The 24,665-nt window shown below is 45.7% G+C and overlaps 1 protein-coding gene across 15 annotated transcripts in view; it reads left to right on the plus strand.

Moving 5' to 3' along the window:
- Window positions 1-24,665, plus strand: part of ATP2B2 (ATPase plasma membrane Ca2+ transporting 2) — a 386,993-nt gene that overhangs the window by 15,157 nt on the left and 347,171 nt on the right. For 9 of the 15 annotated variants that reach the window (XM_068252878.1, XM_068252861.1, XM_068252873.1 and 6 more), the window contains exon 1: window positions 17,042-17,408. The exons of 5 other annotated variants lie outside the window; for them this stretch is intronic. The gene's annotated coding sequence lies outside the window, so the exon portion shown is untranslated. One more of the 15 variants, XM_068252868.1, reaches the window with a different exon arrangement.

Raw genomic sequence — 24,665 nt, forward strand, 5'->3', positions numbered from 1 at the left:
TCCAAATGATCATTTATCTTAATCATTGATTATAAACAGGGAAGGGGTCAAAAAGGAATCCCTCTGCCCTCCTTACCTGAGAGTGGGAGGGCAGACATCTGGGGGCCTAGATTTCACAAAACCCCCTCCCCAGAACTACTCTTTACCTGCAGCACCCTAAGGTGCTCTGTGTGGTGTACATGCCTTTTTGGCGCCCAGAGCTGAATGACGGCTCACCCTGCTGCCACACACATGGGGCAAATACTATTCCCCCGCCAAGTCATAGTAACTCGGAGGGAGAAGTAATTTAATTGGTGGATCCCCAAATTACCCGTGCACAGGGGGCAGAATGTAGCATTACTGCTATAGCCTCGCCAAGCTTTGGCACTATGCGCCTCAAGGCAGGCGCCAAAAAGCCCTGCTCCATCTGGTTTGTGCTGCAACTATCTAACCTTCTCACCACTACACTGACTTCCATTTCAGAGTCAATTTCAAGCTACTGTACTTTGTCTTTAAATCACCCTACTGCTTCCGTTCTACCTACATTTGCAACCTTATACATAAATAAGCACCCTCCCCACTCTCCAGCAGGCTTGTGGAGTCGGAGTCGAGGAGTCGGAGCAATTTTGGGTACCCTGAGTTGGAGTTGGAGTCGGTGGTTTTATAAACTGAGGAGTCGGAGTCGGATGATTTTGTACAAAATCCACAGCCCTGGTAAGTATTAGACTAAGGAGTCGGAGTCGAGGAGTCGGAGTCAGAGCCGTCTTGGGTACCTCGAGTCGGAGTTGGAGTCGGTGGTTTCATAAACTGAGGAGTTGGAAGATTTTGGTACTGACTCCACAGCCCTGCTCCCCAGTCACCTACTAATGACTTCGTCATTCATAACCTTTTCCCTGCAATGTTCCAAGACTTTTCCAGGGCTGCCTCTACTCTCTAGAATTCCCTCTCTTGTCCCATTAGGCTTGCTTCTATCTTTAATACGTTTAAGCAAGCCTTCAAAACTCACCTCTTCAAACTTGTCTACAAATCTTCTACACCATCTTACCACCTATGCCTGTGGTATACCACCTCCTCCTACCACCTACATTGTAAACTGGAATGAGTGGGGTCCCTTTCTCCTCCTGTGTCCTAGCTTGCACTTGTGATGCATTCAGGCTTGACATTGGCATCCCCGAAATTTATATTACAGCTCTACATAGTTCAGCACCTTAATCAAAGGGTAATACTAATAACTGAGCCAAACCCCTTCAGCACTTACCTATGTGCAAAGTTTTAAGTGGATGATGAGCGCAGATCTGTGGACCTTGGTGGCTTTAAAATGAACCCTGATTGTCACAGAGACAGGACATTCTACAAAAAAAGTTATTTTTTATTTGTAGAAGAAATTTACTCACAGCAGGAGAAGGAATGAGAGAAACACTCCCATGTAGGCAGTAGCAGTAAAACCACCCAGGATATACTTAATCCCTCCCCACACTACCCAAAACTAAAATGTTCCTGCAGTTGGTTGTTAGTCTACTCTCACTTTGATGCAGGAATTACAGCCTGAGCCAGATCCTTCTCAGCTGACCCTCTTTCAGGATCCTGCCCATATCTGTACATCCCAGAGTGGCCACATCTGCAGGGATGTGGCAGATTCCAATATACTTATTCTCATCGTCTCCTGTTACCAAAAGTGTGTGTTTAGAGTGGTGCTGCAATCCTGTCCGCTTCTCTGTAGGAAGTTATTGTGGGTTCAGTAGCACCCTGCATGAGCGTGTAGAAGCAGTAGCTCCATTCTGCTGCAGTGCAGGCGTATTGTTCACATTAATATTCTGAACAGCGTGTAAGCCTGCATGATAGAGTCTGTCCTGACTAGGAGGGGACGAGGTGTCCAGTGCAGCAACAGGAAAGAATGCTGCACACATGGAGCAGCAGGGTGTGATCGTAGTGCAACAGTACACACAGGGAACAGCTGCAAGGAAAGGAAACCACATTACACACATGAATGAGCAATGTGATTGTAGAGCAGGGACAGGAAATAACACTACACACATGGAAGTGATTGTAGTGCAGGGATAGGAAATAACATTACACGCATGAGAGGGTAGTAAGTGAATGTAGTGCAGTGATAGGAAATAAAATTACACACATGGAAGATCAGAGTGTGAATGTAGTGCAGTGATAGGAAATATCATTACACACATGGAAGATCAGTGTGTGAATGTAGTGCAGTGATAGGAAATAACATGGCACACATGGAAGATCAGAGTGTGAATGTAGTGCAGTGATAGGAAATAACATTGCACACATGGAAGATCAGAGTGTGAATGTAGTGCAGTGATAGGAAATAACATGGCACACATGGAAGATCAGAGTGTGAATGTAGTGCAGTGATAGGAAATATCATTACACACATGGAAGATCAGTGTGTGAATGTAGTGCAGTGATAGGAAATAACATTACACACATGGAAGATCAGAGTGTGAATGTAGTGCAGTGATAGGAAATAACATTGCACACATGGGAGATCAGAGTGTGAATGTAGTGCAGTGATAGGAAATAACATTACACACATGAAAGATCAGTGTGTGAATGTAGTGCAGTGATAGGAAATATCATTACACACATGGAAGATCAGTGTGTGAATGTAGTGCAGTGATAGGAAATAACATTACACACATGGAAGATCAGAGTGTGAATGTAGTGCAGTGATAGGAAATAACATTGCACACATGGGAGATCAGAGTGTGAATGTAGTGCAGTGATAGGAAATAACATTGCACACATGGAAGATCAGTGTGTGAATGTAGTGCAGTGATAGGAAATAACATTACACACATGAAAGATCAGAGTGTGAATGTAATGCAGTGATAGGAAATAACATTACACACATGGAAGATCAGTGTGTGAATGTAGTGCAGTGATAGGAAATAACATTACACACATGGAAGATCAGAGTGTGAATGTAGTGCAGTGATAGGAAATAGCATTACACACATGGAAGATCAGAGTGTGAATGTAGTGCAGTGATAGGAAATAAAATTACACACATGGAAGATCAGAGTGTGAATGTAGTGCAGTGATAGGAAATATCATTACACACATGGAAGGTCAGTGTGTGAATGTAGTGCAGTGATAGGAAATAACATTACACATGTGGAAGATCAGAGTGTGAATGTAGTGCAGTGATAGGAAATAACATTACACACATGGAAGATCAGAGTGTGAATGTAGTGCAGTGATAGGAAATAACATTACACACATGGAAGATCAGAGTGTGAATGTAGTGCAGTGATAGGAAATAACATTACACACATGGAAGATCAGTGTGTGAATGTAGTGCAGTGATAGGAAATAACATTACACACATGAAAGATCAGAGTGTGAATGTAGTGCAGTGATAGGAAATAACATTACACACATGGAAGATCAGAGTGTGAATGTAGTGCAGTGATAGGAAATAACATTACACACATGGAAGATCAGTGTGTGAATGTAGTGCAGTGATAGGAAATAACATTACACACATGAAAGATCAGAGTGTGAATGTAGTGCAGTGATAGGAAATAACATTACACACATGGAAGATCAGTGTGTGAATGTAGTGCAGTGATAGGAAATAACATTACACACATGAAAGATCAGAGTGTGAATGTAGTGCAGTGATAGGAAATAACATTACACACATGGAAGATCAGTGTGTGAATGTAATGCAGTGATAGGAAATAACATTACACATATACAAGAGTAGAGTTTGATTAGTGCAGGGATAGGAAATAGTAGTAGTACACATGAACACTACACTTACTAGAAAAGAAAGGTTGGACAAACATCAAAGGGTAATATAAAAGCTTGGCAGATGAGCTCTTTGTCCCTAGGGTTGTACGACGGACAAGGGGAAAAACGTGTTTGCCATCTATTCAGAAAGGGGTCCTTCACAGTGAGAGTGGTTCAGATCTGGAACATCTTATCTCAGGAAGTATTATGGCAAACTCTATAGGCCCATACACACGTCGGATTTCCGCGAACGACGGGTCGTTTGAACGTCCCGTCGTTCGGATCGCTCAAACTCACCCTTATCAAGCGAACGACAGTCTCTACACACGCCCGATTTAGCGGGCGAACGACGGGACGTTCAAACGACCCGTCGTTCGCGGAAATCCGACGTGTGTATGGGCCTTATGTCTGCATTTAAAGCGGACCTGAAGATTGCTAAAAAAAAAAAGTTTCACTTACCTGTGGCTTCTGCAAGCCCCCTGCAGCCATCCTGTGCCCGCACATACTTGGAGCGATACTCCGGGCCCCCACTGTGGCTCTCTTTCTCGAGATCAGGACGGGGCCACGAATGAGGGTGTGCGAGGGTAGCGCCACGCAGGTGCGGTGGCCATAGACTAGCTCAGTAGGCAGAATCGAAACTGATCTGTGGCAGGGGACTGGAGGATCGTTGAGTACCAGAGCAGGCACAGGGTGACTGCAGAGGGACGGTAGAAGCCCCAGGTAAGTAAAACTTTTTTTTTTTTAATTAATCAGTTTAGGTACACTTTAATATCCCTTTAAAGAGGAACGCCAATGAAAATAATGTAATTAAAAAAGTGCTTAATTTTTACAATGATTATGTATAAATGATGTAGTCAGTGTTTGCCCATTGTAAAATATTTCCTCTTCCTGATTTACTTTCTGACATTTATCACATGGTGACATTTTTACTGCTTGCAGGTGATGTCAGTGGAAGGAGATGCTGCTTGCTTTTTTGACAGTTGGAAACAGCTGTAAACAGCTATTTCCCACAATGCAATAAGATTCACAGACAGGAAACTGTCAGGACCATGGTCCTGACATCACACTGTGGGATGGGTTTCACCACAATATCAGCCATACAGAGCCCCGTGGTGCAGTGTTGCCAACTCATCCCTTTAATTACTGACACATATGAATTATACAGGTTTTGTGGCTAGGTAGATGCAGTTAAGGCACTGATTATGTGCAAATAGCCCCAGAACCTGCATAACTTAGATGTGTCAGTAATTAAAGGGATGAGTTGGCAACACTGCCGTGGTGATCTGTTTGAGAAAAGGAAAAGGTTTCTCATGGGAAAGGGGGTATCAGCCTCTGATTGGGGTGAAGTTGAATTCTTGGTTACGGTTTCTCTTTAAGACTACTTGAAAGAATAGTCATTCTTCCAGAGTTTCAGAATGACTCAGGACAGAGACAGGAAGCCAAACATTTACAGACAACACACGATGGTGGATCAGCAGCTATGAAGATGTAACGTAGAGCCTGTTATCTTGAATCTGCACTTTCTCACACAGGATTTTAATATAGGACTCCAAACAAACAGCTAAATACAGAAACACAGATATGCGAATGATTTTTCCTACCTGACGTTTTTCTTTTGCTGTCACTCTTGTTTTTCACACATGTCTGTCAGGCAAATTTGCATGATTATCCTGTAAATATGAACTCCATCCAATCATAAAACTTCTCATTCAGGTCAGATACGTGTATCCATTCAAGAATCATTCAAGTGCGCGCATTGTAAATGCTGCATAGTAAACATCTGCCTCTGTCAGGGCTGTGATGTATTGCTTGGTTAAGGCCTATTCACTGTCCACTCTCCAAATATTGATTACAGTGAAAGGCTGTAACTCCCTTCAGGCAAAAATGTATTTTTTTTAATAGCTTTACAATGAGTGTGGAACGTTCCACCTTCACAAATTATGTGCGTTGTTTTTCTTCAGTGGTGTCTCTGAGGGGCCACAGCTTCTTGGCGGGCCAAAAATCACAGTTACTCAGTCACAGCTTATTTTGTCCTTTGCTTTTCTGGTCAAGGTGTCATAAGGGTGAGAGCACGGCCGGCGCTTCCATAAAGGCAAAGAGGGCAATTGCCCACCATGGCCCCCCAAGGTGCCCCTCCTCCCCTCCAGCTAGACTGAAAAAGGAGGAGGTGGCAACCCCAAAAATGCTTTTTAGCGGACGTATGATGGATGATATTGTGTGGTGGGGGTATTTGGGGTTATTGGATTTCGCTTTTCACTCGGCTCAGGGGCCCTGGGGGTGATTTGGTTGGAAAGGGGGGGGGGGGGGCGTCAGGGGGGCCCCCAAGTTACTTTTGCCCCAGGGCTCCATTGTAGCTAGAACCAGCCATGGGTGAGGGAAATGTCATGTATCTGGCCCAGACAGTGGAGTTGATTTACCAGTTGCCAAAAGTAGTGCACACATTGCTTTTATAATGCATGTTATACATGTAGCATTAAGTGCACTAGTCACTTTTTATTGTACATCAGTTTTTCATCTGTGAACCTCTCTTCTGCTAGCATCCGGGCTAATGTGACGTGTCCGTAAATTCGGAAAATAGCACCCGCCCCAAAATTCAGCTTAGCGGGGATGAACGAATCAGTTTGAACAGAGTAATGTGTACAGATTCTGTTGTTTAACACAGGATACGTTAGGATCCGGTCCGCTTAGTCTGCTAAACTGATTTTTTTATTCCAGTGTTAACCGGCCCTTAATCAGGGGTGCCAACAAGTTATAGTTTAAAAGGGAGGTAGAGGTAAACTTACCTCCAGAAAGGAAGACACAGTTCGTTTATTTTCAAAAATATTTTTATTTAGACTTAAAACTCCACTTATGATAAGAGCACAATATAGTGGCCAAAAATTGTGGGAATATCTGTGGCCAACGGTCAGGAGGCGCCGAGCTCGCAGACCTTTGGCCACAGATACTCCTACAATTTACTGCTAAAACTACTTCAAAACGAGTCGCAAATTAAGGTCTAAATAAATCTGGTTTTGGAAATAGGCCAATTGTGTGTTTGTACTTGTAGGTAAGTTATCCACGACCTCCCTTTTAAACGGTGTTTAGTGTACTTTAATACTTGTTGGCGCCTCTGTTTTACCTAATGTTACATTGTCTATTGTCCATCCTTGGTGGAGGGGTGTTACCTGATCCTGATACTTCAGAGAGTGATTTCTTAACCAGAGTCGGTTCGGGTTTTCTCACCCCACCTTCCTACACACCTTTGAGGTTATCTCTGTTTGTGAGTATTACTCTAATTCAGTTGTCAGAAACTATCATCAGTACATACTACACTATATTGGGCTCCCGGTTTCCCCCTGTTATGTTAGCAATGTGCATGTTACCTACATAACACAGGTTAAGCTACGTGTCCACTGTCACTTGCATAAAAACCAGTAAGATTGCCATACGCTTTTTGCATACAGCAATTCTACCTGCAGTTGGTGAATCAACCCTGTTATTACTATTACGGCACAACATCTGATCAAATTACATGAACAGACTAAGTAAATGTGGATATTGCACAGCTGTAGAGCATAACTTGTATTCAGGGACGGGTACATCAAGGAGGTCTGCAGGCAATCTTCAGCCTATTCAATCAATCTGATCAATTTTCCAAGAGGTAATCAGACAGTAATGTCATATCAACGTACACACATGCTTGATGGCTCTGGTGTCATATCTGGTGTCAGGTCCCCTCGGATACACAAGGGGGGGGGGGGGGGACGACAGTCAGAACTGGAATAATTACCATCGGATGCATCTTGTGCTCATGTCCAGCTGAACCCATGTTCCGCCCACAACCAGAACTCTTTCGCCTTTACATCTGCTGGTGCTGCTCAGTACATTGTGGGATCTGGGCAGGGCCAATCAATATTTACTAACACATGATCACAAGGTAATAGAAGAAATTATCATGTACTGGTCATTTTCAGTTGGTCTGCAACAGAATTCACGTAGAACCAACGGGCACTCTGATAATTCGTTTACCGTGAACAAATATTTGATTGTGTGTTGCGGCCCTAAGAATATTAATGGGATCACCCAAACCCCTCCTCGTGGTGCCCTCCATGAAAATAATAGTAATGCGGCAATGTTTCGCCAGAAAATAATTGTAATACAGCAATGTTTCACCAGAAAATAATCGTAATGTGGGCAGCGTTTCACCAGAAAATAATCGTTATGCAGCAATGTTTCCCCAGAAAATAATCGTAATGCAGCAATGTTTCACCAGAAAATAATCGTAATGTGGGCAGCGTGCCATGCTATGTTCAGAGCCAGAAATAGAGCCAGGAAATGCGCTCTATTTCTGGCTCTGAACATAGCGTGGCATTTGATTTGGCCTGAGGAAGTCGGCGGAGACACGAAACGCGTTGCCAGTGCTGCTATTAAAGATTATTCATTTATATATGAATTTGTCTTCATTGAAGTAAGCCACCTCAAACCTTATTTATTTTACATATTTTTATTTATTTTATTATCGTTTGGGCACCTTTTCAGGTTTCTAGGTTTGTGCTTTTTTGGCCAGTTGCTCAAGCAACCTGCAAGCACACCTATCCGGTACCAGGCAGGTCCCTTTGCCGGATATAGGGGACTTTGCTGTATCTATTATATTAGTCAGAATTGGATAAGAAAGGATTTGGGGTTTCTATATAAATATAGAGAACTATAGTCACGTGTTTGTAACAACCTTTATAACCCATGAGGAGTATTGCTAACAACTGCATGTGTCAAGAGTGTTATTAAAGTGCCTTTTGAGGACAAACTCTTGTTTGTGTTTCCATGAATGTTAGATGTATTTATATGTAGTGTATATAAATATACCAATAAGAAGAGTGACAGGCTGGGGGAATACCTTCTCGCTTATAGCATTGCTGAATGTGTGATCCACAGTATCAACACAGGCATCTACACCTTGCCATGTGACTGTCCTTGTAAATTTGAATGTACACTCAGGCCTTCCTCATTACTAGGTTTAAGTGAACCTGGAGACTAAAAATCTACTCAGCAGCACTGAAAAGGCTTGGTGTTTGTCTAACAGTTTCACAGCATCATCAGAACTTTGTTTTTCTTACCCAAGCCTCATTTTTAGCTGCACAGAAGAAAACTGCCCAGTCATTTTTCATTTGATGCTGTGCAAAGCATGATGGGATTTCTGATCGATCATGTTGTTCTCCTTCTGCTGTTATGGCGCAAATTTGTTTTTTTTTTATTTTGAGATTTGAACCCTAGTGCGCGCAACTGGGAGGGTTGATCAGGACACAGGACAGTTGGAACTGTGCCTGTGTTCCCGGTCACCTCCTTTCCACCAAAAAAGATTGCTGCCCCCATGAAGAAGATGGCTGCCCCCATGAAATCACAAACATTTGCCTGTTCTTTTAAAACAGGGTGGGTAAGAGATTATATAACCTAACTATTTTAATTAACATAACTAATGTAACATAATGCCTGTATGTTTGTTTAGGCTGAAGTTCCCCTTTAAAAGAGGACACACGTTGCATAGAATGATTCTGATCATCCCATGGCAAGCTTAGAACTTCCTGTTTTAAAAGGTTATTAAACAATGCAAAACCCTTGAGTGGGCTGTTGGGCAGTGACAATGACACATAGAGCAATACAAAGTAGCTAATTGTTACCAGAATATGGAGGTGTGTAGCCATGTATATCTGTTTTCAGTCATCACTAGGTAAGAAATGTGTGGTCCTTTCTATGCATTATCCATAGGCTCAGAGTAAGAGGTGTATGTGTATACCTAATGTACAGGCTCCAGGTAAGAGTTTTTTTTGTGGTCCTGTGCTCTTTAAAGAAGATCTACAGTATAGGCTCTGGTTTAGTTCTGTACTGTCTTCAGACTGCAAGCCAAAGCTGTGTATGAACTATTGACCTTTTATATCTCTTTCCTACCCTCATAAGCCACGTTCTGCCAGAAAAATGTTTTATGGCTGTAATTCCTTATCAAAGAGGATTATACTATAGTCCGACCCAGTACCGAGCTGGACAGAAACTGTCATTTGCATACCTAATGTTTAACTCTTTCAGGCAGAGAAAGAAAAAAAAAGGAACACAGCATAGTTATTTGTGGGCTTGGCACTGTACATACACATGTATATCTCATTATGTCACCTCGTGGATCCTTTAAGCAGTACAAAATGGTCCTAATTATCTAATAAACCTCACCCACTTTTAATGACCATTCCTACCAGGGGCGTTGCAAGCCCTAAAGATCAGTGGCACGTGCCCCAGATTTATTCTGCAGTGCCCCGGATGTCCCCCAGGCAGCAGGCAGTAGTACTCACCTCCGGCTGTTTGGTCTCCAGATTCTGCAGGCATCTTCTCTTCCGGGCTTTTCCCCCTAGTGCCTGAGAATGAATCAGAAGCTAGAGCTCCTAGTGTCTGATTCTCCGATGCTAGGGGGAGAATCGCCAGCTACAGAGGATGTCTCCAGACTTGAGGAGCGGATGGAGGAGATGAGTAGTTCCTCCTGTTGTGCTGGGGGGGGGGGGGGGGTCAGGGGGAGGAACAGTGAGGACACACACTTAACATGGCCATACACTCGTTAGATTAGCAGCAGATAGATCCTCAGATCGATTTCTGATCTATCTGATGTGTTTAGTGTATTGATTGGTGTCAGCACGCAGAGAGAATCTGATTATTGATGATCTGCAGAATCATCAATAATACAGATGTATACTTGATTATGGATGATCTGCAGAATCACCAATAATACAAGTATGACTAACCTCTGGACACCTAATGAAGTGTAAGTGTTTGGTGTAACTATAGGCTATCTCCCGAGAAGCGGGAGATATAAGCAGCTCGACCAAGAACCACCTGAGGGGCAGGTGGCCCTGGGCAGTGCAGAAACTATCTCCTTGATAGTGAGAACCTGGCAACCAGGGATAACTGGAATCAGATGATAGACTGTACTGCAGCCAGGGGACTCCAGGGGAAGAGGCCACTGGCTGCTAACAGACCGGACTCTCTGAGGAGCCAGAGTCCTGGTTGCAGCTAACACTTGGTGGAATGGTGTCACTGCTAGTACAGATAGACTGAGCACTCAAAGGGTGAGTGACAGCTTGGAAGGTCGGGCAGGCCAGGTCGGCCACACACGAGCAGCTGAGGTACAGAGACAGAAGGCTGATTCGGTAACCGGGTACAGGCAGGGTCTGGCAACAGGTAGACAGATATGCAGAGGTACTGAATCAGAAAGCAAAAGAGAGGTTGACAGAGCAAATAGTCATAACATATTAATAACAGAGTCCTAGCCTGGGGTGTGAGGTCCTTGGTCTCGACACCCGGGAACTAGTCTAGAGTATAACACAGTAAAGACACAGTATCCCTAAGCTTGGGTGTGAGGTCCTTGGTCACAACACCCTGGAACTGGTCTAAAGTATAACACAGCAATGACACAGTATCACTAAGCTTGGGTGTGAGGTCCTTGGTCACAACACCCTGGAACTGGTCTAAAGTATAACACAGCAATGACACAGTATCCCTAAGCTTTGGTGTGAGGTCCTTGGTCACAACACCCTGGAACTGGTCTAAAGTATAACACAAGCGTAATCTGGCTAAGTGTGAATTCCCAGGTCCTCCTGGTTCTAACACACTGTGGGATCTGACTGGTCTGAGTGCACACACGTAAGTATTCGCAACGGCAGACAACCAGGAACTGTGCAGCACTCCTCAGCGCCGCCCAGCACCACTCAGCCAATCACCCACTGCGCTGGGATCAGCTGATCGTCCTGATCAGCTGATCCCTCTCCTACTGGCATAAAGGTCCTTCCTCCCAGCGCGCGCGCGCGTAGCTCTCCATCTGTGTGCACTAGAAGGCTCAGACAAACCAGACGCATGCTGCTGTGCGGAAACCGCCGGTCTGAATGCGGAGACAGCTGCCCCGCTGCCAGACCGCGCGGCGGTGTCTCCGCAATCCATTACATTTAGGAACATTTTTTACTAGGAACAGATTTGCAATAGATTTCAGTATGAAATCTATTGAAAATCGATCTGATGGCATTTATTTGCCATCAGATTTCCATTAGGTCCAATGCAAAATGATTAGCAATCTCAACACATGGACCTAGATTTTCCAGCATGTCAGATCGATTGAAATCGATCAATCAGCCGCTAATCGGCTCAGCGTATGGTACCCTTTAGAGGTAACATAGCGCCCAGCATGGCACCACAGAGCACCCAACATGTCCCATATGTTTAATGCCTATTACACACCATACAATTTTCTGTAAAGGTAGCCATACACTGGTCGATTTACCATCAGATCCGACCAACAGATAGATCCCTCTCTGATCAATCTGATCAGAGAGGAATCGTATGGCTGCCTTTACTGCAAACATATTGTGAATCGATTTCAGCCTGAAACCGATCACAATCTGTGGTGGTGCTGCTGCTGCCCCCCCCTGCATATATTACCTGCTCCGGCCGGCATGATTCCCCTGGTCTCCGCTGTCACTTCTCCGGTCTGGGCTCCTCCAGCTTCACTGAACTTCCTGCCGGGGAAGTTTAAACAGTAGAGGGCGCTCTACTGTTTAAACTTCTTGCCGGGTCAGGAAGATCAGTGAAGCTGGAGGAGCCGAGCACTGAGAAGTGACAGCGGAGACCAGGGGAATCATGCTGGCAGAGCAAATAATGTATTGCCGCTAGCGCCGGTCGTCGGGCATTCGAACGCCGTTATCGACGCACACCCGACCCGCCGGCGATCGAGCAAAATCTTCCGCACGGACGGAGCGATGGGAATCGATGGGAACGATTGATTTCGGACTGAAATCGATCGTTCTGTCAGCATTTGCGCAACGATTTCACAGCAGATTCGATCACAGTGATCGAATCTGCTGTATATCGGCGGAAAAATCATTAGGTGTATGGGCCCCTTAAGATTTACCTGCCAACATGTTGGAAATGATCTATCTAACGATCTAGCTGCCTAGCAATTAAGCATTGTTCTATTCAGCAGGAGATAACCAGTAGACAATGCACCAGAGATAATGACCAGTCTCTACCAGTACTTTACAGAAAATAATCTAATTACAGAAAATCTATCAGAAAATCTAAAGGCTGCCATACACTGGTCGATGGGCACCAGATCGACCAGCAGATTGATCCCTCCGTGATTGAACCTGATCAAAGAGGGATCTATTGGCTGCCTACACTGCAAACAGATTTTGAATCGACTTCACTATGAAACTGATTCACGATCTGTGGAGCTGCCGCTGCGCCCCCCGCCGATACATTTACCTGATCCGGCCGGTGCAAGTCCCCCGGTCTCCGCTGTCTCTTCTCCGCTCTGGGCTCCAGCTTCACTTTACTTACTGTCGGGGGAAGTTTAAACAGTAGAGGGCACTCTACTGTTGAAAGGTAAACCAGCCGGAGCCCAGCGTGGAGAAGGGACAGCGGGGACATGCGCCGACGGAACAGGTAATGTATTGCCGCTAGCGTCGGTCGTCGGACATTCGAACGCCGCTATTGACGCACTCCCGACCCACCGGCGCTCGAGCGAAATCTTCCGTGCGGACAGATCGACGGGAACGATCGATTTCGGATGGAAATCGATCGTTCTGTCAGCGTTTGCGCAACGATTTCACAGCAGATTTGGTCACAGTGATCGAATCTGCTGTATATCGGCAGGAAATCGTGTAAGTGTATGGGCCCCTTAACAGAAAAATCTAACAGAAAATTGTATGGTGTGTACTAGGCATTGGTGACACTGCCTATTTATGTGATACTAGCTGACCTTAGCCCGTTTAAAAACGGGCTCTAGGTCTGTGATTCCCCGCCACCACCGCCACCTGTTAGTGCGCACGCGCTGCGCGCTCCCGTCGCGCGCACACGCACGTGCACACTTGGCCGCCCTCTCACACACCTGCCCATGCCTGTCCTGTCTGTGTGAGGCTGGGTTCGTGCTGTGCACATGCGCAGTAGCAAAAAGCATGGACCCAGCTAAACAGAGACAACTGTCCCTGCTGTACGCAGGGACAGTTGCCTATTATTATATAGGATGCTGCATTTTATTTTTTTCTGATCCGGATGTCCTGCTCTCAGGCGGCTTCTTTCTTGAATTTCCATGTGGTGGTCTATCCTGGCTTAGATGTTGTCCAGATGAGATGCTACTGTGTATTTAGATTTTGCAGATATTCATATATATAGTCTTAAAGAAGGGTCGTGGACCCGAAACAAATCAATGTTGTTGCCTTTTCTACCAATTATATACATTTTTCTACGTATTAGAAGATATTGTATACAAATGTCTGCACTTTTTTGGAATATTAAAAGAAAAAGTATTTTTTGCAATTTTTTGGTTTCCTGAGTTTTTACTATATCCCTGAGTATATAATAGTACTTGTGGGGATGTTTGTGGTGCACCTACAGGGATTTTGTTCATTGTGTACTCTCCCAATACAATATCACTTTTATTTTTTTCTGGGCAGGCCTACTTAGACCACTGTTAAGTTCATGCAAATTTAGCCCCACCCATGACCACACCCACATTCTGGTGCATGGCCACACCCATTTTTCAGTTGGAGTGCCCAAAAGTGCCCCGGATCTCTTAGGATCCTAGCAATGCCTCTGATTTCTGCTATAAAATAAATCCCCTCTCCTTCCTTTAATGTAGGAGCTCCCTGAGATCTGAAAGTTATTTAAAGGTTTTTTTTTCCAGGGTAAAAAGGTTAAAGGGAACCTAAAGTAAACTTTAAAAAAAAGGTTTTGCTAACCTGGGGCTTTTACCAGCCCCCTGCAGCCGCCCTGTTCCTGCGCCGCCTGGAACGATGCTCCGGTCCCTTGTCGCGGCTAAGTTTCTTTTTCGGCGACAGGCCAGTCGCTGAGCCACAGCACCTGCGCGGCCCTGGCCATGCGCGCCGCCTCTCTCACTCTGAGCATGCGCAGGATGGTGGCAAGAGCGGTCCTCGCTCATGTCGCCATCCTGCATGGCTGGGCAGGTGCAGTGGCTCAGCGACTGGCCAATCGTAGAAAACAAAACTTCACGGTGGTGGACCGGAGCATCGTTCCAGGATGGCGCGGGCACAGGGCCGCTGCAGGGGGCTGGTAGAAGCTCCAGGTAAGTGAAACTCTTTTTTTAAGTTTACTTTAGGTTCCCTTTAAAGCGGAACTGTAGATACAAATTAAACACATTGTTTCACTTACCTGGGGCTTCCCCAAGCCCCCAGCAGCCGTCCTGTCCCGCGCCGCTCCACGACGAGCCTCCGTTCTCCCGCCACCAGCTACTTTCGGTTTTGCCGCCGGGCCACTGCGCCTGTGCGGCTCTGGCCATGCGTATCCTTTCTTCACGTTCCCCGCTATTGCAGAGGGGAACGCGAAGAAAGGATACATTTGGCAGGGCTGCGCTGGCATCGACTTACAAGTCGAGGTACGGAAAGGAGCGGCGGCGGGGGAACTATGTTTTAAATTTGTATCTACAGTTCCGCTTTAAGAGAGGCTGATTTTTAGGATTCAGGTAATAGCAGTGTGGAGGCTTGTGCTGTCTATACAACATCTGTTGTTTCCAGGTAAGAGCTGTGTGCGAACTTGTGAAGTGTATACATTATCTACAGGCACCAGGTAATAGCTGTGTGCATTTATTGATATGTATACATTATCAATACACTCCAAATAATAGCTGTATGCAGGCTTATGCTGAGCATACATTTTCTCTAGGCTCCAGGTGAGAGCTGTGAGCAGGCTTGTGCTGTGTTTACATTATTTATAGGCTCAGGGTAAGTGCAGTGTGCGGATTAATATACATCTATAGGCTCCAGGTAAGAGCTGTGTGTGGACTTGTGAAGTATATACATTATCTGTAGGCTCCAGGTAAGAGCTGTGCGCAGACTTGTGAAGTCTATACATTATCTATAAGTTTTAGGTAAGAGCTGTGCACAAGTTTGCCTTATGCGTACATTATAGGCTCCAGGTAAGTGCTGTGCTCAGACTTGTGAAGTGTATATATTGTCTATTGTCTCCTGGTAAGAGCTGTGCGCAAGCTTGTGCAGTCTGTACATTATCTATAGGCTCCAGATAAGAGCTGTGCGCAAGCTTGTGCAGTCTGTACATTATCTATAGGCTCCAGATAAGAGCTGTTTGCAAGCTTGTGCTGTGTGTACATTATAGGCTCCAGGTAAGAGCTGTGCGCAAGCTTGTGCTGTGTGTACATTATCTATAGGCTCCAGATAAGAGCTGTGCGCAAGCTTGTGCTGTGTGTACATTATCTATAGGCTCCAGATAAGAGCTGTGCGAAGCTTGTGCTGTGTGTACATTATCTATAGGCTCCAGATAAGAGCTGTGCGCAAGCTTGTGCTGTGTGTACATTATCTATAGGCTCCAGATAAGAGCTGTGCGAAGCTTGTGCTGTGTGTACATTATCTATAGGCTCCAGGTAAGAGCTGTGCGCAAGCTTGTGCTGTGTGTACATTATCTATAGGCTCCAGATAAGAGCTGTGCGCAAGCTTGTTCTGTGTGTATATTATCTATAGGCTCCAGGTAAGAGCTTTGCGCAAGCTTGTGCTGTGTGTACATTATCTATAGGCTCCAGGTAAGAGCTGTGCGCAAGCTTGTGCTGTGTGTACATTGTCTATAGGCTTCAGGTAAGAGCTGTGCGCAAGCTTGTGCTGTGTGTACATTATCTATAGGCTCCAGGTAAAGAGCTGTGCGCAAGCTTGTGCTGTGTGTACATTATCTATAGGCTCCAGGTAAGAGCCTGTGTGATGTCTTGTGCAGTGTATACATTATCTGTAGGCTCCAGCCAAGATCTTTGTTCAATTTTGTGCTGTATATATTTATATTATCTATAGGCTCCAGGCAAGGGCTTTGTTCACTTTTATGCGGTGTATACATTATCTATAGGCTCCAGGTAACAGCTGTGTGCAGCCTTGTGCTGTGTATAAATTATCTGTAGGCTCCAGGTAAGATCCTCTATCAGTGGAAGTGTAGAGAAGCAGCTTACAGGGTTTGCTGGAATCCCTGTGGAATTCTTAGCTGGGCCAGCCCAGCTGAGTGCCAGCCGCCTCCTCTCTCCCAGGTCCATTCCTTGCCACCCTCCCCTCCCTGGCTTTCTGTGCATTCCTCCCTCTCCAGCCAGTTAGCATCCTTCCGTACATCCCCTGTGATCACTGCAGCACTGGGATGCTGTGACACTTCCTCCCCCTACCTGCCTGGCTAAGATGGTACAGTCTGCAGAGAGGCTCCTGTAATGTATACTGCTTTATCGATGTGCTCCAGATGCTGGAGAGCGATTTCTCTGCTGCCTTCTGCAATGCTGTGATGATATCTTAGCCAAGTAAGTAGTGACATCCCCAGCATGAATCTAGTAGGAGAGGTGGGATCCGGTGCACACCTCCTCTCTCTCCCTCTCTCTCTCCCTCTCCCTCTCTTTCCCCTTCCATTCTGTGCCCAGTGTAGTCACTAGGAAGAGGTGACTGGCTCCTATAGGCAGTCATTAGGCCTGTGCTCACGCTGGATTGGGTGCTGTATTGTTGTGCTGCTGCTGCTGCGGATGGGAAGGATGGATTAGCTGTGCTGTGCTGAGTGCTGAACACCGGAGCACATTGGGCTTGTAGGAGTATATTGTCTGATGCCCTGAAGACAGAAGGCTGTGATTGATGGTCACCCTGCATTGTGCCGCATACAGGACCTGGCTGGCCCACTGTGATGTAAGTAGATGCAGGTGCAGCTGTTCCTCCATCACATCTTTTTCTAGATGGAAACTGTGCTCTAGCAAACACTCTCCAGCTCCCATATCTGTCTGGGGACCAGAAAAGGTGATAATGAGATTTTTTTCCCTCTCTCTCTTTCTCTCCAGAACATTCCCCTTTAGTGCAGTTTTGCTTTCATGGACAGGGCAGGTCAGATGCCAGAGCCCACAGGGGCCATTGATTGTGGGATAATCCTGTGGATTATACATTCCTGCAATGTGGCCACTTTACTGGGGCTCATACAACTTGGGATTGCTGTGACTGCTGTTTACTGTTACCTGGATGTGATGTTATAGAGACAGGCCAATCCTATATATATATGTATTTCTATATATCTGATTTATTAGGGCTCAATCACAGATGCCTTGCGGGCTACATTTTCTGCATCCAGCAGAAGTTGCTGTGTCGGAAGCCCCTGCAGTGCTGCAGCATATTTCCACTTGTGTAGCTGGGATTTCTAGGCTGCCCAAGGTGACATTGTGCAGAAATGGGGCATTGCTGTAGCACACCAGAGGCCGCAGACTCGGGAGCGATATTCCCAGCCGGCTCTTTCTATCTGATTAGCTGCATCAGAGGCAGAAAGGACAGCTGAAAGGGAGGAAGCCTAGCCTCCCTGCCGGGTAACCTGTAGAGAGATGTGTAGAGACGGGAGCCCTACCTGATCTCCAGAGGAGCAGTGCGCAGACCTATCTGTCTATCGCTGCCGTGTGCTTACAAGGTGACACTTGTATTCTGCAGTGGAGATCGCAGCCTTTGTGCTCCTACAATAGTGTCTATGTAGGTTTTGTGTCCAGCGGAAGGTGTTTGATGCATGACGAGAGAAGGTCGTTCTTACTGTATGAAGCACAAGGTCACCGGCTTCTCCAGGGAGGCTGCTCTCTTCCTGCACTTTTGTTTTATGTTATTCCCTGCAAAGCCGTAATGTCAGCTTACCTGGGGAGAGAGCAACAAGGAAAAGGTGACCTGTGGGCATGTCGCTCCGCGCTCTCGTTATCTTTCCTCGCAGCTCTGAGAGGAGCGAGCCGTGCCTGCTGTATGGGTTCCTGGCTGTCCGTGTGTCTGTCTGTACCTGTCTGTTGGTATGTTTGCCCGCTATTTGCCTGCCTGTGCAGAGGAGCTTCGGGAATTCCCGCTGGCCCTGACACTGTTTTCCGTTGCCTCTCATCTGCAGCTGGTGGCGTGACACGATGATTATCAGCACATCGTCTCAGCAGGTTGTTTTCCACTTAGAGTGCGAGCTTTTGCGAGCAGGCTCCTTTCTAGGGCACGATACAGATTGCTCCCGTCACAAGAATAAGTCTCATGGTAATCTCAACGGGGATGACCCATAGAGCGATCACTGCTAGGCATCCCCTGTATGGAAGGGGGGGGGGGACCGGTGACAACCCCCCTTCCCCTGCCAGAGTAGAGATAATTATGTCAAGCACATTTCTGTGGGGACATCTTTAGCAAGATGGCATCGAGAGGGAGAGTGCTACAGTCTGGATCCCCTCCAGAAATCTCTCTGGGCCTCATTCCTCATCATTGATTACTGCGGAGCGAGCTGCGCAGTTTATCGGGGGGCCAGTGGGGTCCAGGGACCCGTCCGGTCCTGATGTCACACTTCACGAGGTTCTTACTTCCGTCTTTTCTATGCACAAACATGAATATTTCACCATGTGATGGGAAGGCATTAAAAATGCAAGATATGTGCAATATAAAACCAGCCAGTATCCTCCAGAAATAACTCACAGACGGGCAGAGAAAGTCATTCTTTATTACAGAGGAAGCTTTTACGATGAGCTGTCTGATGTACGATTCATTTCTGTAGGATGGTTGTAATTGTAAATAACGCCCAGAATAGCTTGAAAGTGAGCGAGAGTAAAGAATGCTTATTGTCTAATCATGAGATGTCCCCATAGACCCTCCCTGGTCTCCAAACATTTCTACAGCACTCCATTTTCATACAAGCTGAGTATTGTTCTTCATGTCGGGTCCACTCTGTATGCAGTGCTCACGCAAGCCATTAACTGCAAGAGGTTTCCTCGACTTTACAGTTATTTTGGGGGTTTTCTTTGTGACATTATACTATATATATATATATATATATATATATATATATATATATATATATATATATATATATATATGTCACCCCAAGCAGGCACCTCATTTGCTGACGGGGCTGACACACTTTTGTTTAGTTATGCATTGATTTGTAGACATGTGATGATAGTAGCAGAGAAAGCCTATGCCGCCAGTCTAATTTCCGTACTCATGCATGGTTAGCGGGTGTATGTGATTCTACCAACCATCTTTACTTTCATTTATGGTTGATTTTTCCGCTATATCTGCTGGAATTAAAAGTCAATATTGTTACATTTGTTGCCAGTAATTAAATATATGATTGTTTTGCTGAATACTTGTAGTAGTAGGAAGGTAACCAGGATCAGTGTTTTCCCCAGAATTGGGGGGGGGGGGGGGATGCAGGGCCGGTGCAACTCTGCTTACAGCATAGGGGGAGGGGGAGGAGGCAAGCCGATGATAGCCGGGTGCTTAACAAAATTAGCCGGGTAGAGCACCCAGCTAAAAAAAGCATGGGGAGAACACTGTGGAATGCGCCATCATCTACATCATGTGCAGCGAGAGAGGGAACTGTAAACCTAGAAAATGTCCACAGACATGCTTACCTCTACCACCAAACCCCCAGGACTAACCTCCTTTCATGTTCCAGCCTTGCTTTGGCAATGCCAGGTTACCTTAATAATGCCAATAAAGGCATATTTGATTTGACTGGATTTCAGAGCTCACCTTGGTGCCACATTGTTTGTCTTTATTCGTTTTCAAACATTCAGAGCCGATGTGCAATGGTTAGGTGGCATCTGACCTTCCTATTAAACCTTCATCCACTGTACACCATCCCACTTTATAGTAACTTATACAGTGGGTCTAAATATTTGAAAACTCGGAACACAATCTCAGCAACAGGTGAGCTGAATCTCTGACCTGTGGTGGGTCCAGACGGAGCTAGCGTCACGATACTTAAAGGGAGTCTGAAGCAAATAAAAAAAAAATAAAAAAAAAAACAGATACTCACCTAAGGAGAGGGAAAGCTCTCAGTCCTAACAAGCCTTCCTGTTCCTCCCCGCATTTTACCGCTGGCTCCCCCATTAACAGTGTCCAACAAATCGGACAGAGAATACTCTCTGTCACTGCCTGAGGCTTCGGCAGTCTCCGGGAGCCCGATAGCTCCTGAAGATGGGTGGTTCCGTACTGCACTTGTGCAAAAACACTGTCTTTCATGTTCACGCATGCGCAGTGTGGAGCCACCCGTCTTAAGGACCGTAAGACGGGTGGCTCCACACTGCGCATGCGTGAACATGAAAGTAGCAGTGGTGCTTAAAACGAATCTGAAGCCTAAATTAAAAAAAAAAAACATACTTACCTAAAGAGGGGGTGGGGGGGGGGGGGTTTCAGGTTCTAGGTCCTATGAGCCTTCCCGTTTTTTTTTTAATTTAGGCTTCAGATTTGTTTTAAGCACCACTGCTACTGCCACATAAACAAGACAAGTGACTTGTTGAGTCGTGTTGAGTTTATGGCAAGAAGTCTGTATGGCATAAAAGTATATCTTAAATCACGCTATATTTTGCTTATTGTTGTCCTTCAAGGGGCATTCCACGGCAAGCTGATATTTATGCTGTAGTTGTATCGTTGTGGGCTGAGACAAAACTGCTGTATTCATGTGACTCTTGGGGATCCCATCACTGAGGCGTCCTCTGCCCTTAGTTCTTGGGTTTGTCTGTTGCTTTTCACAGGGTGTTTCTCTTCCTCTTTTGCCTTCTCAGTTGTATAAAATGTTGTATATCTGAAAAACGGAGCTGAAATCCTCTAGTGATGGTAACGGGCGTGTAGATGTGAGTGCTCAGAGATCTCATTAATGGATTGCCAGAGAGATAGAAGACACCGATAGCTAGTTTATCGCTCCAGTTTCCACCAAATGCTGGAATATTAGTTGTGAGTGGATTAACCTGCTAGCTATCGGGAAACGTCTAGGCTGGCTTATTTAGCAAGCTTCCATCTGTCCACATAAATGGAGTATGGATAGAAAATGCAATTCTCCTTTGGGTACTGGTGCTATGCTCTCCTAGAGATATTCAAGGAAAATTGTTTTACACACACCATGTAGAAAATATAGAAGAGGAGCTTGGTGCTATATTATTGTTATAGTTCTTATAAAGCACCAACATCTTACACAGCGCTGTATGTTTATTGAAATGGTTCACATTTAAATTGCAAGACAATCATGATACAGGAAGGAAGTGAACACTGCTCACGCTTACATGCTGAGTGGTGGGGGACACAGTATACAATGGGAGAAGAGGATACTACCCCATCAGGCTTACACTCTGAGAGGTTGGGGAACACAGAATAGGGTAGTAGGAGAAGAGGATACTACCCCATCAGGCTTACACTCTGAGAGGTTGGGGAACACAGAATAGGGTAGTAGGAGAAGCGGATACTACCCCATCAGGCTTACACTCTGAGAGGATGGGGAACACAGAATAGGGTAGTAGGAGAAGCGGATACTACCCCATCAGGCTTACACTCTGAGAGGTTGGGGAACACAGACTAGAGTAGTAGGAAAAGAGGACACTGCCCCATCAGGCTTACACTCTGAGAGGTTGGGGAACACAGAATAGGGTAGTAGGAGAAGAGGATACTTCCCCATCAGGCTTACACTCTGAGAGGTTGGGGAACACAGAATAGGGTAGTAGGAGAAGCGGATACTACCCCATCAGGCTTACACTCTGAGAGGTTGGGGAACACAGAATAGGGTAGTAGGAGAAGCGGATACTACCCCATCAGGCTTACACTCTGAGAGGATGGGGAACACAGAATAGGGTAGTAGGAGAAGCGGATACTACCCCATCAGGCTTACACTCTGAGAGGATGGGGAACACAGAATAGGGTAGTAGGAGAAGCGGATACTACCCCATCAGGCTTACACTCTGAGAGGTTGGGGAACACAGACTAGGGTAGTAGGAAAAGAGGACACTGCCCCATCAGGCTTACACTCTGAGAGGTTAGGGAACACAGAATAGGGTAGTAGGAGAAGCGGATACTGCCCCATCAAGCTTACACTCTGAGAGGTTGGGGAACACAGAATAGGGTAGTAGGAGAAGCGGATACTACCCCATCAGGCTTACACTCTGAGAGGTTGGGGAACACAGAATAGGGTAGTAGGAGAAGCGTATACTACCCCATCAGGCTTACACTCTGAGAGGTTGGGGAACACAGAATAGGGTAGTAGGAGAAGCGGATACTACCCCATCAGGCTTACACTCTGAGAGGTTGGGGAACACAGAATAGGGTAGTAGGAGAAGAGGACACTGCCCCATCAGGCTTACACTCTGAGAGGTTGGGGAACACAGAATAGGGTAGTAGGAGAAGCGGATACTACCCCATCAGGCTTACACTCTGAGAGGTTGGGGAACACAGAATAGGGTAGTAGGAGAAGCGGATACTACCCCATCAGGCTTACACTCTGAGAGGTTGGGGAACACAGAATAGGGTAGTAGGAGAAGCGGATACTACCCCATCAGGCTTACACTCTGAGAGGATGGGGAACACAGAATAGGGTAGTAGGAGAAGCGGATACTACCCCATCAGACTTACACTCTGAGAGGTTGGGGAACACAGACTAGGGTAGTAGGAAAAGAGGACACTGCCCCATCAGGCTTACACTCTGAGAGGATGGGGAACACAGAATAGGGTAGTAGGAGAAGCGGATACTACCCCATCAGGCTTACACTCTGAGAGGTTGGGGAACACAGACTAGGGTAGTAGGAAAAGAGGACACTGCCCCATCAGGCTTACACTCTGAGAGGTTGGGGAACACAGAATAGGGTAGTAGGAGAAGAGAATACTACCCCATCAGGCTTACACTCTGAGAGGTTGGGGAACACAGACTAGGGTAGTAGGAGAAGCGGATACTACCCCATCAAGCTTACACTCTGAGAGGTTGGGGAACACAGAATAGGGTAGTAGGAGAAGCGGATACTACCCCATCAGGCTTACACTCTGAGAGGTTGGGGAACACAGAATAGGGTAGTAGGAGAAGCGGATACTACCCCATCAGGCTTACACTCTGAGAGGTTGGGGAACACAGAATAGGGTAGTAGGAAAAGAGGACACTGCCCCATCAGGCTTAAGGTGGCCACTAACGATCCAATTTCTAGTGAAAAATTCTGATCGGAAGAAAAATCATTCACTACACCATCAACGAACCACGCTTTGCTTCCTATCTATCACAACCAACAAGAAAATCCAAATTTTTATTTGATGAAAATCTAATCAGACGACTATTTTAATAATAGTTTATAATCAATTGTGCCCATCAACAGAGATTATTTACAACCAATCTGATCAGAATTTCTGATTGCTCGAATGATTTTTCACTAGAAATTGGACAGTTAGTTGCCACTTGCCACCTGTACCCTCTGAGAGGTTGGGGAACACAGACTAGGGTAGTAGGAAAAAAGGATACTGCCCAATCAGGCTTAAGGTGGCCACTAACTGTCCAATTTCATTCCAACTGTTTCAAATCATTCGAGCGATCAGAAATTCTGATCGGACGAAGAATCGTTCACTACACCATCAACTAACCGATCATTGCTTCCTATCTATCACGACCACCAAGAAAATTAATCGATTGTGTCCACCAATGGAGATTATTTACAACCAATCCGATCAGAATTTCTGATCGCTTTAACGATTTTTCGATAGAAATTGGACCGTTAGTGGCCAGCTTTACACTCGGAGAGGCTAGGGAACTCTGGATGTTCAATTACATTAGCTGCTGTGAAAAAAAACGTACGCGTTTTCCTGCATAGAAACACACTTGGTGTGCAGAAAAATGTGCGCAGAAAACTGAAAGACAAGTGTGTTCCCTGCCTGACATTTGGGAGGATACAGGACACAGTAGTAGGAGGAAATGACACTGCCCCATCAGGATAATACTCTGAGAGGTGGAAGAACACAGGATAAGGTGGTAGTAGGAACTTCATCAGGTCTATGGTCTAAAAGGAAAGGGAATACTACAGTAAGAGGGAAAGATAATGTTGCCTCAGGTGACATACAAGATAAACAGAGAGGGAACAGAGGCTTGCAATATAAGCAATGAGGGAACACAAGATACGGTAGGAGGGGACGAAGATACTGTCCCATCAGGCTTTT

The sequence above is a fragment of the Hyperolius riggenbachi genome, chromosome 9 (genome assembly GCF_040937935.1).
Source record: "Hyperolius riggenbachi isolate aHypRig1 chromosome 9, aHypRig1.pri, whole genome shotgun sequence".
Lineage (NCBI taxonomy): Eukaryota > Metazoa > Chordata > Amphibia > Anura > Hyperoliidae > Hyperolius > Hyperolius riggenbachi.